The sequence below is a fragment of the Cryptomeria japonica genome, chromosome 11, assembly GCF_030272615.1.
Source record: "Cryptomeria japonica chromosome 11, Sugi_1.0, whole genome shotgun sequence".
In the NCBI taxonomy this organism is placed as follows: Eukaryota; Viridiplantae; Streptophyta; class Pinopsida; order Cupressales; family Cupressaceae; genus Cryptomeria; species Cryptomeria japonica.
This window is the reverse complement of record NC_081415.1, coordinates 289,279,520-289,293,525: the sequence shown is the minus strand read 5'-3', so window position 1 is coordinate 289,293,525 and position 14,006 is coordinate 289,279,520. Positions and strand designations below refer to the sequence as shown.

The 14,006-nt window shown below is 35.8% G+C and overlaps 1 protein-coding gene across 1 annotated transcript in view; it reads right to left on the bottom strand.

Moving 5' to 3' along the window:
- Positions 1-575: 575 nt before the first annotated feature.
- The window catches only part of LOC131060783 (uncharacterized), a 74,015-nt gene continuing 60,584 nt past the window's right edge, over positions 576-14,006 (bottom strand). Inside the window, exons 10-11 of the mRNA XM_057994405.2 lie at positions 1,090-1,153; positions 576-773 (exon numbers count right to left, since the gene is read on the bottom strand). The gene's annotated coding sequence lies outside the window, so the exon portion shown is untranslated. The remainder of the gene's footprint in view (positions 774-1,089; positions 1,154-14,006) is intronic.

Below are 14,006 nucleotides of genomic sequence, written 5' to 3'. Positions count from 1 at the left end.
TTCCTCTATCTCTATCTCCATATCCCTTCCTCCTCTCTCCTATGCTCTCACTCCTTTATCTCTTTCTATCCATATGTGTCTCTCTAGTTTTATCTCTCTTTATCTTTCCTACCCTTTTCTATCTCTTTATATATCATCCTCTATCTATATCTACCTCTCATAATTCCAAATGCTTTTCTATTTTCTACTCTAAAATAACCACACTATTGATAGGTATTTCATGGGTTGTGTCTCTTATTTTGTTCTTGTGACGAGTCTATATATAAAAATTAACACTTACCTGAACAAAGATAACTGTCATTTCATATCAAGGGGTGAAAATATGCCATTAAACCTACTCTTTAGTTAAAAATGAAAGTATGTGCATAGATGTTAGTGAGCAATAATAGGAAGCATAATCATGATACATGGTTAATTAAAGAGACAAATGACAAGGACAATAAATAATAATATTATTCAAATATAGGCGAAAGAAGAAAATTATATCTGCAACCAAGGTCAGGAGGTTTTGTATCAACTCGATTGTGTCATTTAAGAAATGGATACATATCAAATTTTTTTCCCACCTCTAATCAATGGTACCTATTCTTCTAAATTAAAATTAAAGCACAAAACAAAAGAAATCCTAACCAATGTATCTTCACATCCCGTAAATTTTAAACCTAAAATATGAATTTTGGTAAGGTACAGGTTACAGAGTCAAGTCTTTTTAGCAACCAAATGATCTTAAGGAGGTCATCTCAATTTACAGCCATTGTCAACACCCTCCCTACCTGCACACCAAGGTGAAAGCTTGAGATGGATTAAGAGCAACCATCAAAGAGAAAAATGTATAGGAATTTTGTCAAATGATACATCTAGTTAATATATATGTAAAGTGTAGTTTGACTTGCCATAGCATTGAACCAAGTTGGATCTTGGTGCCACCATTCTATTCAAAACTAAGTATGGTTATATATCTCAACACCGCCATGCCTATAGGAACATAAGAAAAGGAACTAACAAGTACCTATGTTTAGACATACTCTTAGCTAGATGGATGTATACCAATCAAAAGTGATAATAATGGCTAGACACCTAGCACCTCACCTGGCAAAATTAAAAAGGTGTTTCCAGTATTGTCATTGTCGTATCAAACCATTGTATCTTCTCTCTGACCAGAAAAAAAAGAAAATAAATTAGTGTGTACATGAAAATGTGAGCAACAAAATAATTAAAAGTTATTTTAACAATCTAACTACACAATCAAGAAGCAAAACACTCAAGATCGGACGATAAAAAGACAAGTAATGAGCAAGAAAATGCAAACTTAATAGCTCCTTTTGATGAGGATTTATCCTTTGATTTGGTTCGATGTGTGCTCGCTATCTAATAGATGCTCAATTTCGCTCCATGATGGTAAATGCAAGATGAATATTAAGCTAAAATGGGATGCAAGGATGTAAACTAAATGGATATGGATGTGTAAAAGGTGAGTAAACAATTCTACATTACAATGGTACGAAAATGAAAGTGGATGCAAAATGGATGTAAGATGATTCAAAATGGCATTATAACGATATGAAAATGAGAAGTTGATGGATTGTGAAGGAAAATGAAGGGATTAAATAGGCTTGGATGAGAGGATGAGGAGGCATGAAAATGAGACACTTGTCCCTGAGAAGGGCAAGTGTCATGGATGGAAATGACATGTGTCCTTAACGACAAGTGTCATTGGGTGGAATGGCATGTGTCCCTGAGGACACATGCCTATTTGGGAGAGAGACACCCAATTAGGAAGTTTCTACTCCAAATATGGATATATTCCCACATATTAGGATATTTAGGATATTTCCCCAAATTATAGGAAATTTCCCCAAATTATAGGAAATTTGGGATATTTTGGGAATGTGCACACATATGGTGAAGGCAAGGGGATAAGGTTGACTAAAACTTATGGTTAGATAGGTGGATGAGATTAGGAGAAGAGTTAAATGAGGGTTAGAGTTAGGAGACATGTGGGAAAATTGAATTTTAATTAATTTAATTAATTAATTCTATGAGGAAATTAAGAGGAAAAGTCAAAATGAATTAAATAATCAAATTATGCATTTGATGTAGTCATTAAAGGGGTCAAATTTAACTAATTGATAGATTTATAATTATCAAATAATTAATTAAAAGGGGACTATAGCATAATTAATAAAATTAATTAGCTAGAAGGAAGGAACACTAATTAATAAAATAACGTGTAATTATTTAATTGAAGGCACTCGAGATAACTAAATTCAATTAATTAAATTAATCAAAATTAGGGGTCTACATTTTGCCCCTCTATGCGGTGGCACTAAATTAACGCCAATGCAAAGACCAAAAGACACCAGTGACTCAAAGAAAACAGAGCAAGAAAAATGCCCCAAGTTGAACTGACGACGGATGAAGGACAAATAAGTGATGTCCCCTTGAGAGGGTGCATGGGAAACAGAAGATTGGGTGGCATCTCTAAAGAAACATTGCCCTAGCAAATAGGATGAAGGACAACACAAAGTGAAGACTAAAAGAGAAAACGGATGGGAAAGAGGAGTGAATGCATATGCAACGAATGACATGAGTGAAATGATCATGGAGTGTGAGCACCTTTGGAAACTAGTTAGCATGCAGTGAGCACTTATTTTGATTTAGCATTGTATAAGATGCACCAGGGTACGAGGAACCAAGGTGATTTCATAACCAATGCATAGACTAACACAACAAACAAACACAAAAAGGTTAGTCTAGCACCACACAGAGTTACAGAGAACTTTGCAGGAAACCATGGTAGAAAAACCGTAAGCAGAAGATATGCCCTAGTGTAACATGAGATAGTCGAGACCTCTTGAGGGAACAACTTGGGACACATCAAGAAAACACACAAGGAAAAGAAAACAAGACCATGCCCCAAGTTTCATCACTCATAGCGCACCATGATATAAAGGATCGCGACAACTAAAAGGAAACAAAACAAAGGAGCTCAAAAAGATAAACAAAGATAAAAAAGAATCAAAGCCAACACGAGTGCCTCATATATCTTTTTCCAAAAGGATAACTGATGGATGGGATTTGATATTCATCTGACTAGAGGAAGGATACATCCTGTCAGTCTGATGATTGGATGAGGGATCGACGTGATTGAATGACAGAAGGTACTTGATACAATCACGATGACAAAGATGCTCAAGGATGATTGTTGAAGAATCGGCTAATGAGATACGATCTTGATGACACACTATCGATGGATGCAAAGGAAAAGACCTAAGGAAACATATATACAAGTGGACCTGGATGGAAACACGTGACTGACGATATGTACAAGACACTATTTACAAGATGTACAAGACCTATGGATGATGGATTAGGACACAGGGACAGACATGATGTTGCCCCAGTCAAGATGAAAAGCCATGGGAGATTGATGATTGATAGGGTGTTGTTGATGTGGGAACAATGAATCCCAAAACAACACAAGGATTGGGAAGGATGCATGCTGATGATGATGATTGGATTGTGATCAAGGCTTGCAGCAAGGCTGGGAACATGACCATGGATGTGATTGGATGATTTGATTGGTGTTTACTTTTGGATAGTTGAAGGAGATTGTAGTACCCCTTCTCGATCAGACTTTTTAGACCCATGTTTGACTTCAGTTGATTGTTCAGTGGATACATTATTGTTATATTTTATTCAAACTTTATGCGATGTTATTACATGCTTTAATTTGATTTGTAATGTATGCTTTCATGCAGTATTTCCTTATTTATGTTAAATGTGATTTTTATGGATTACTGACATGGACTGACACATTTACTTGATATGTGCAATGCGTTATATACATGTTTCATGTTTGCAAGTGTATGGGGTGCGAGGGGATTATTTTCCTTCACTCACTCCAGTGAGATAGGGAACGTCACGATTCTCCTTCATCGGGGTGTGTGTCGTGTCTGTTTATATATTTGTCTATAAGAACGTGTGGTTCTTTGATGTAGGACATTGTAAGTACAAGTACCGGGTAGGTACGGGGTATCAACTCAACCTAGTTTCACAGGTATGAGCGTGCCTTATTTGTCCGATGGGAGTGGAGGAGATAGTTGTTAGACCCTATTATTGACTTGCAATTACACTCTTGTGAGTGTTGTCAGTCGGTCGTCTTTTACCGTGGGACTGATATGCGAGTCATAGTGTTTTGGCATTTTTGTTTTGTGAGTCGTTGTATGGTCATTTCTCGTTTTGCGTGCTTCCAGTTATTTGAAAACATTTAATTTGAGTGAATTGTGTTAGTTTGTGTTGGCATGATTAATTTAATTAATATGCCCTTGAGTTTATTGATTTAATTAAATAAATGGAGTTGTTAAATTAAATGGTTAAATTGCATGTTATATTGTGAAAATAGTTGTATTAAATTATTTTAAAAAGAAATAAGTTAAATGCTATGCTATTTGAATTTTAGTGCAAATGTTGAGTTAAATTCATATGGGGAAAAGAAAATAAATAAAAAGCATTTCCATTGACCTTTTAGTTAGCTTTTAGATTTTTGTTTTTGTTTAAAAGAATTGTGTCGTGAAAAAGGAGAAATTAGATTTTTTTATTTTTTAAATATTATATTCCTATTGGTTGAGGAAAACTTTTAACCTAAAAGTTTAGGTTAAAAATATTTTTCCTATATTACCTGTGAATTCACGGGAAGGGAAGGAGGCATTTTTGAAAACCAAAACTTGGAAACCATTTGGAAGGAGTAATCTAGATTTTGGAATTGGTGTGCAGGATTGAAGCTTTTCTACAATTTTCTTCCTGGATTGCTTTTCGGGTTGGATAGATTTCTCTCTTTTGTTGCAATAAAAATTTAAATGTTTGAGCTTTTTCCTGTGTGTGTGATTGAAAATTGTTAAAAGTTATTGGAAATTCTTGTTTGAAAGTTTGGTTTGGAAATAGAGTAGTTTTCTTTTGAATTTAATCAAATTCCAAATCAATGTTTTTTTTGTTGAAGAGATTGTCCAATATCTTGTTGGCTGTGTGCTTTCAAGTTTTTTTTGTAAAATTTAGTTTTTGATTATTTTCTCAATTGGAGTAGTAAGAAATAGATTTTGTTTTCTATATGTTTTCAAGTTTCTATTTGTTTAAAATTAGGGGGTCATGCTGGCAAAATTTTGTCAATTTTCCCTCTTTGTATGATGCAAATATTTTTCCTATGTGTGAAGAAATGAAGAAATGAATCAAATCCCCTCTAATTGCTTAAAATTCTTTTGAATTTTTGCCCAAGATCTTTGGATTTGGGTCTTTTATGCTTTAATTTATAAACAAAAATCCTTATTGAAAATTTCACTGAAAGAAAATTTTTCTATTCACTATAATTTTTTTACCAGTGAAATTGTTGCAGAATAAGAAATTGTTTTTTGTAGGTATTTAATATATATATATATATATATATATATATGAAACCCCCCACTTGGCAGGGTGTACCCCACCATGTGGGATGGTAGCCTCTGCTACCATAGGGTAGAAACGCTACCGCTTGGTAGCGGCTGCTACCGTAGGGTAGCAGTGCTACCATTTGGTAGGGACTGCTACCATATGGTAGCAGCGCTACCAAAGGTAGCAACCACTGTCCCCCCAAAACAACCTTTTTCCTTCTTCGCTGTATAAATTGGAATTGTTGTTTAAAATGGTTTGTTGTTCTATAACAGCGTGTTTATAAATTTATGCTTTCGTTTCGATTTTAATTTATTATTATTTTATGTGTGTGTGTGTGTGTGTGTGTGTGTGTTTACTTGTCTAACCAAGGCATTAGTTTTATGTGATCAATTTGGTAAATTAGATTTATTCTGGAAGTAGATTAAATATTTTAATATGATTCATATGTTATATATATATATATATATATATATATATATATATATATATATATATATATATATATATATATATATAATATGAATTTTTATTATTTTATTAGGATTATTGTATTGGAATATAAAAATTGAATGATGTCTTTGGAAAGATGTATTATTTAATGTGGGGTGTTATATTCATTAAAATGATTATTGTTGTTGCTTGTTCAAATTGGAAAGAGGTAAATTGATTATTTATGATTAGTTAGATTTCTAGTCTTATTAGTTCAATTATGACTTGATTTTCTCTTAATCATTATGGTGGTGTTTTATTAAATTTTAAAAGATGAATTTGCAAGTGTATATGATATTGTTAATTTCAAAAGATTGTCTGAGTTCGGTCTTAGTGAATTTATCATTTCTTGCAAGGGGCATATTTTGCTGCAAATTCTTGTCTATGTTTAGTCGTCCTGTTGTGGTGTATATTGTACCTCTTGATCAGGTGTTGTATTTATGACCTTGTTGTTTTAACCATATTGTGCTTATCCCTTATGGCTAACCAAGGGTTAGTAAAACTATGTTTCTAGTCACCTATGTTTTTGTAGTGGTGTTATGGTTGTTTGTTTCGTCATAGGGTCCTCATAGAGTGACCATGTTTGTTTAGCGTCCTATGGGAGAGTGGCTTTCGAGTGGGGGCCGCACCCGAAGTAGTTGGCAGGATAACCCCTCGAAAGTGAGATAATAAGTGATAACCTAATTTTTTATTAAGGGGTGGGTAGTTCTTAATATTAATTAAGATATTGTACCCCGTGCATGGTTGAGTGCTCGTATAGACTCAAAATGTAGTGGGAAGGCCTAGAATGGCAAACCGACCACCTTGTCTTCATGAAGGGTTGGTAGGGTCTGCATGAGACTTAGATGGAACCGGGGGTTCAGGAAAGGTTACCAGGATAACCCAGGATGGGGGCTAAGACCTATCGGGGCCTACCTAGGGTAACCATCATAATCTATGTGATGACACTCTCTCTTTAGGGTCACTAGTGTGTTGTGATGTTGAGTCCACCTAGAGTATTGTGGAGTCGCTCTTGTATTGTCGTCCATGTCTTGCTTATGCTTGCTTGAGGGTCTTTTGCTATCTCCTAGCATGGTGGGGCGATTTTGTTTTGGGATCACATGGTCAGGTGGTAGTGCCACTTCTCATCAGATGTTTATGTTCGTGCCTTCATGCGAGGAGTGGCTTCGCAGATATTCCCGTGGTTCGTGATTCGTATATCATCTCATGTTAGAGATTATTGTACTTTTGAGACCTATGTGGTCATTTGTATCAATGGATTTATGTAACCTCCTATTTGGCAATGATGTAATTTTTTATGTATTATTGGAAGCCATGTATTTGATGAATAATGTAATCTTAAGTTAATGAATTTTATTAGCTTAGTTATCCTTATGCTTTGAGAAAATGCTTTCTTAAAGAGAAATTTATATTGTAATACTTTCAATCTTTCAATGATGAAATCTGTTATGTGATTATGGTTTATTGTATTATTAAGTAATTGATGTATAATAGGATTAATCTTTAATTTGGAATTTTATCGTTCTTATAATTCTTTGTTGGTAACCCCTTTAGGAAGTCTTGTGTTAAGTCTTCCTTCCGCTTGCGTAATTATGTGCAATGTAGTAATTAAAACACTTTATGTGATTTATACTTTTAAAATATATATATATATATATATATATATATATATATATATTTCACCCTTAGTTGCTTAGTTGTATGGTTTTCCTTTGGGGTTCCTGGTGGAGCATTACAAAGATGGATAGGATTTTCATCCAATGGTGGATTGTGAGGAGTAGATGGATTAATTAAATGGATGGCATTGGATTGTGTGGGGGTATCCTAGAGATGGATACCAATGAAAAGGGGTGTAAGAGGTGGTAGAATGATATGATGGGAAGGATTGAGAAATGGAGGATAGGATGAAAAGGATTTGGAGATGGAAGCATTATGGATGAGGCCAGGAGATGAAAGGATGAGGGAGGAAGGTATGGAGGTAGATGAGGATTGGGAGAGGATCATGTTATGGATGAAGGGATGGAGGAACTAGGAGATAAGGATTGGTGGATGGATGGATTAATTAATGGATGGTGGGTGAGATGGGGTCTCTAAAGACTATGTCACAAAAGGATAAGATACCCCTTTTAGGATATGCCATTTGTGATGAGGCATTAGGAGGGATATGAAGGTATGTGGAAGGATTACATGAGCGTGAGGAAGGATGGGTGGATAGGAAGGCAAATAGAGGAAAAGTGTGATGGAGAAATGGAGGCTAAGAGGTGTCCAAAGCATGTATACATGGTGGTCTTTTCTTTTGATCAAGATCCAAAGGAGGAGGGAGGAAGTGAAAGGGATAGGATATGAAAAGTATGGTAGGTAGATGAGAAAGAACTTGCCCCCAAGTGTGGAAAACAAAAAGATGGAGGGAATCACACATGACGCATGTTTGTCGGGTTTTTATCATGGCACTTGTCCAAGGTGCTTGTTTGCCAAGTTTTCACCATTGAACGAATCTTTCTCTTTAATTTTTTCTTTTCTTTTTCTTTTCTTTTCTTTTTTATATTTTTTGTTTTTCAATTTTTTGGATTTTTTCAGTTTTTCAATTTTTCAATTTTTTGGCTTTTCAATTATTTTGGATTTTTTTTTTCAATTTTTTTTACTTTTGGATTTTTTTTAATTTTAGAATGTTACATTGCCAAAAAATTAGGCATAGAATCTCTTCAGATGCAGGATATTTAGGGGATCATTGAGAGTTTCCCCTTCTAGAGTGGATAGCTAATAGGCCCCTGAACCATATTTTGTTGTGACTACATATGGGCCAATTGACTTCAAATCTTCCTTTCTCTTCTATGTCCTGTTAATTTCATGGATTTTCTCAAAGCACTAGATCACCAACCTCGAATTCACAAGGATGAAATTTTTTTCTGATACTAATTTTTGAACCTAGTTTGATATATCTATAAATGATCATACGTTTTTTGACATTGTTCATCAAGGAGATCCAATTGAGCTAGCCTTGCCACCCTATAATCTTCATTAGAAATAAAATCTATTAAGGACATATGCAAGGATGGTAACTCGACCTCAATCGGTAAGACTACTTCTGCTCCATAGACAAGGGAGTATGTGGTGTCTCCAGTGGGAGTTCAGATACTGGTATGATATGCCCAAAGGGTGGGATTGAGATGGATATGCAAATCACAACTAGTTTCATTGACATCCTTTTTGAGGATATGTAACAAGGTTTTATTGGTTGCCTCAGCCTAGCCATTGCCTTGTGGATAATATGGGGTGGACCAATGGTGTTGGATATGAAATGTGGAAGAGAGATCACACATATGATGGTTCTTAAAAGGGGTTCCATTATTAGTAATGACGGTAGAGGGAACTCCATAGAGATAAAGGATATGATATAGGATAAATTTAGACACTTGGACACCAATGGTAAGAGTGAGGGGGATAGATTCAACCAGCTTGGTAAAATACTCAATAGCTGCAATGATGAACTTATGTCCATCTGAAGAAGGAGGATGAATCTTACCAACAAGGTTAAGGCCCCATGTATAAATAGGCCATGGTGTTGTGATAGGCTATAAATCTTGTGCTAGAACATGAATTAGGTCTTTGTGTTGTTGACAAGACAAACATATCTTGACAAATTCACAATAGTCATGCTCAATTATGGGCCAATAGTATCCCACTCTCAAGAGTTGTTTGGCAAGAACATATCCACTCATATGAGCACCACAAGTTTTGGCGTGCACTTCTTTCATTGAAATATTAGCTTCATTAGAATCTAGACATCTAAGGAGGATGTCATGATATATGCGATGATATAGATTATCTCCCATAAGTGTAAATCGAGCACAACAATGAATGAGATTTTGACGATCATTTTGGGATATCTTGGGTGGAAGGGTAGCATCCTTAATGTAGGCATAAATATCATGGTACTAGGGTGATTGAGGACCAATAATGTTTCAAACCATATCTATGTGTGATTCAAAAGTTGGTCGGAGAAGTTGTTCGACCAGAAACTTATATTTAGGACTATCTGACTCCATTGCAAGCAATGAACTCATAGTGGTCATCGCATTGGCTGCCTTATTTTGTGCCCTAGGGATCTGATCAAAGATAATATTTTGAAAGTTCTTCTTGAGATCATCAACCATTCTTTTTGTATGACAAGAGTTTGTCATCCTCAGTTTGGTACTCATCATTCACCTGTTTAACAACCAATTTTGAATCCCCATAAACAAGGATAACCACAAGATTCCATTGAATAGTTGTTTTGAGACCAGTGATAAGACCTTCATACTCAACAATATTATTGGTAAAGCAAAAAATCAAACTTGAACAATTTGGAAATGAGATCCCCTTATGGAGTCACAAATAGGAACCCTGCCCCTGATCCATTCTATGTATGTGAACCATCAAAATAAAGTTTCCAAGGAGGTTGTGTTGTGATTATACATACATATTCATCCAAAAATTTTGCAATTAATGGATTAGTATCCATCAAGGGTGTTTTTGCAAGCTAGTCTGCAATAACCTGTCCTTTGAGGGCCTTTCTATCGAAATATTGAATATCAAATTCACTGAGCAACATAACCCATTCAGCCATACGAACAGTAAGGGTTGTTTTTTATAACAAGTATTTTAAAGGATCAATCTAACAGATGAGCTTAATAGAATGACTTAGCATGTAATGTTGGAGTTTCTATGAACATAAGACAACAACTAGAAATGATTTTTCCATAGATGAGCAATTGAGCTCATATCCCACCAAGGTTCGACTAATATAGTAAATGGCACATTCTTTTCCCTGATCATCATGTTGGGTAAGGAGTGTGCCCCCTGCAACTGGAGTAACTGAGATATACAGAAGGAATGGTCATCCTGAAATTCGTGGCATTAACACTGGAGAATGGGCCAAATATTCTTTTATTTAGTCAAATGATTGCTTACATTGGGCATCCCATTTAAAATCTCTACTTTTTTTGAGGAGATGTGTAAATGGATGGAATTTATCTACAAGTTGAATATTAAAGTGCCCAACAAATTGTAATTTTCATCGGAGACTATGTAAATTCTTTAATGTTTTGGGAGGAGGCATTTCTAAGATCGCCTTGAATTTATTGGGATCAACCTCTATACCACACCTAGAAACTATGAAACCTAGGAGCTTACCCGATCTAACTCCAAACACACACTTTTTAGGATTGAGGTGTAATTTATACTTATTCAGACTCTCAAATATCTGTTCAAGGATAGCTAGATGTTCTTCTCTGGTTTTTATTTCCCTAGTCAATCATCTACATAATCCTCCAGTATCTTATGCATAAGGTCATGAAATATTACTGTCATGGCATGCTGATATGTAGCGCCTGCATTCTTGAGACCAAAGGGCGTGACTTGATGACAAAAAGTGCCCCACTGAGTGGTGAAAATTGTTTTATGTTGATCATCTTCTACAATTTTTATCTAATTATACCCTAAAACACCATCTATAAAGGAACACATTTCATGTCCCAATGTCAAATCCACAAGAATATCAATGTTGGCTAGTCGAAAATCATCTTTCAAACAGGATTTATTGAGATCTTTGAAATCAATATAGAATCAGATAGCCCCACTGGGTTTAAAAATTGGTACCATGTTAGAAGTCCATTCTAAATAATCAATTGGTCAGATGAACTTGACTTCCAACAATTTTTCCAACTCTAATTTGACCAACAATGCAATTCGAGGATGCATCTTTCAGAGCTTTCGTTTAACAAGTTTGACATTTGGATCAAAAAACCAAGTGATGTACTACAAGCTCAGGACTGATTCCAGACATGTATTCATAAGACCATGCAAAGTTGATGGGCCACTTGTAGAAGATTTGGAAGAAAACTTGGAACTCTTCGTCAGTTAGGGAGTTTGTCACATAAGTAATTTGGGGATTTTTTGCAATACCCAAATTAACTTCTCTTGTCTTATCAATGAGAATTTGTGATTTATCAGGAACCTGTATGTCAATGAGAGGAAGAGGGGAATCCTCATCTTCTAGTGCCTCAGAGAGGTTTTCATTGGAAGATACATCCTTTATTTTTACTTTTTTAGGATCTACAGGTGCCTTAGAAAGGTTTTCACTGGGAGACACTTGATCTTTTATTTCTTTTTCACTTTTACAATTAAGGATCCCCTCTTCCCTAAAGTATCCTTGAGGGTCCAACTTATATAATTTTTCCTCAATTGGATGATAGTATGGTGCACACTCAGTTGCCCCCAAGAAGCATAGGAGTGTTGTGTCATTATGGATGTATCAAGGTGTGCAACAATTTGGCCCTAATCAATGATTCAAGATGGTGAAGTGGAAGGTCAATTAGAAAAATAGGCATGTCAAAGAGGGTGGATGTGCCAAAGGTCAAGGAGCTATCCATATCATCGTATGCTTGTTTGACAACCTCCTCAAGTATGTCTTTGATATTGATCAAAAAAATTTCATTGTATTTGGAAGTACTTGTTGAATTTGAGGCTTCATGGGAGGAATGTCCAAAACCAAGCCCTTGATGGCTCACATTAGAAACTAGGTCAACTAGTCTTTTGATTCCATGTTCTTCCTACCCCAATCCTCCACCTTGGTAATCCAATTTCTTAGTAGCCAATTTAAAAGCTACTGGGTATTTCTCTTTGAAGTGATTAAGGCGAATATCATTGTCCACAACAAAATATCTGAAAATCCATTGATTGATATCTCCTTTTATAATCTCATGATTGAGTTCACCATGAGATTGGAATGTAGTAGAACCACACATACTGACCACGGGTGCTTTCTTCTTTTACTCTTTGGTAGGTTTCCCATGAGTATGAGGATCTAAGGGTAGTGCACCCACTGCAAGGGTCCCTTGTGAAGCATATTTTCCATGGTTGACGTACTTGATCTTGAGCTATAAAAAGGTGGAAGAGATGGAGGTTTTTTCTTTGGCAGCAGTAAGTATGGAATCAAGGTCAACATATGAGGATGATGGAGTATCTTGAAGGATTCCAATGTTGATGTCTTGACAATGATGGGAATATGGTTAAGATGTCTCAAGAGCACAACAATACTCAACTGGTTGAGTGTCACCACGAATAGTGGTTTCACAACCCTAGTATGGAAATTTAAGGCATTGATGGTAAGTGGATGACATAGCCTGCATGGCATGGATCCATGGATGACCAAGAAGGATATTAAATGGAAGATCAAGATCAATGACATGGGAAAACATGTCTTGTGTTACTAGGCCCACCTGAATTGGAAGATTGATCATCCCCACTAAGATTCTCTCTGCATTATCATATGCCTTGATGGTGATATATTGATTGTGCAAATCCATGACAGTGTACCCCACTTGTGTAACAAACTTTAATGTACAAAGATTCAGGGAAAAACCATTATCGATTAGAACTCTCTTTACTTTGTAGTGTTTTATAATGGTTTCAATATTAAGCGGGTGGGTGTGATTAGGATCAGGAACCATAGCATCGGATTGGGTAAAACTAAGATGGTATGTGGCAGATATATGTGCTACCAAGGCTTTAAATTGCATAGGGTCTATGTTGCTAGGAACATGAGTCTCTTGCAATGCACAGTTACAAATCTCATGATGAGTGGGTGATGCTTTTAGCAAATATAAAATGGAGATCTGTGCAGGGGTCCTTCCTAGATGCTCAAGAATGTTGTACTACGTAGACATAATAACTTGAGGTGTGCTAGAAGTTGGGGCTCCAAGGACCATCATGTGATCTCTTCTAATGGTTGCAGCACATTAATTATCAACTCCTTTGACATGAATCATGGTGACATGATCCTTTGAATGAAGAATACAACCTATCGTACTACCATAGTCAAATGACACATTATTATAGCTAATGTTGTTGGTTGTATGAGATTGACCTACACTGGAAGTACTAGCCTCTCCTTGATGCTTGGGAAGAGCATCTTTATACATACCTAGATCTGCATCGGGTGAATTTCATGTGGTAGGGTCAAACATCAAATTTCCCTTGGTCAATAAGATCTTGGACTAGATCCTTAAGTTTCATACACGTGTTCATGGCATGATCCTTGACACAATGATATG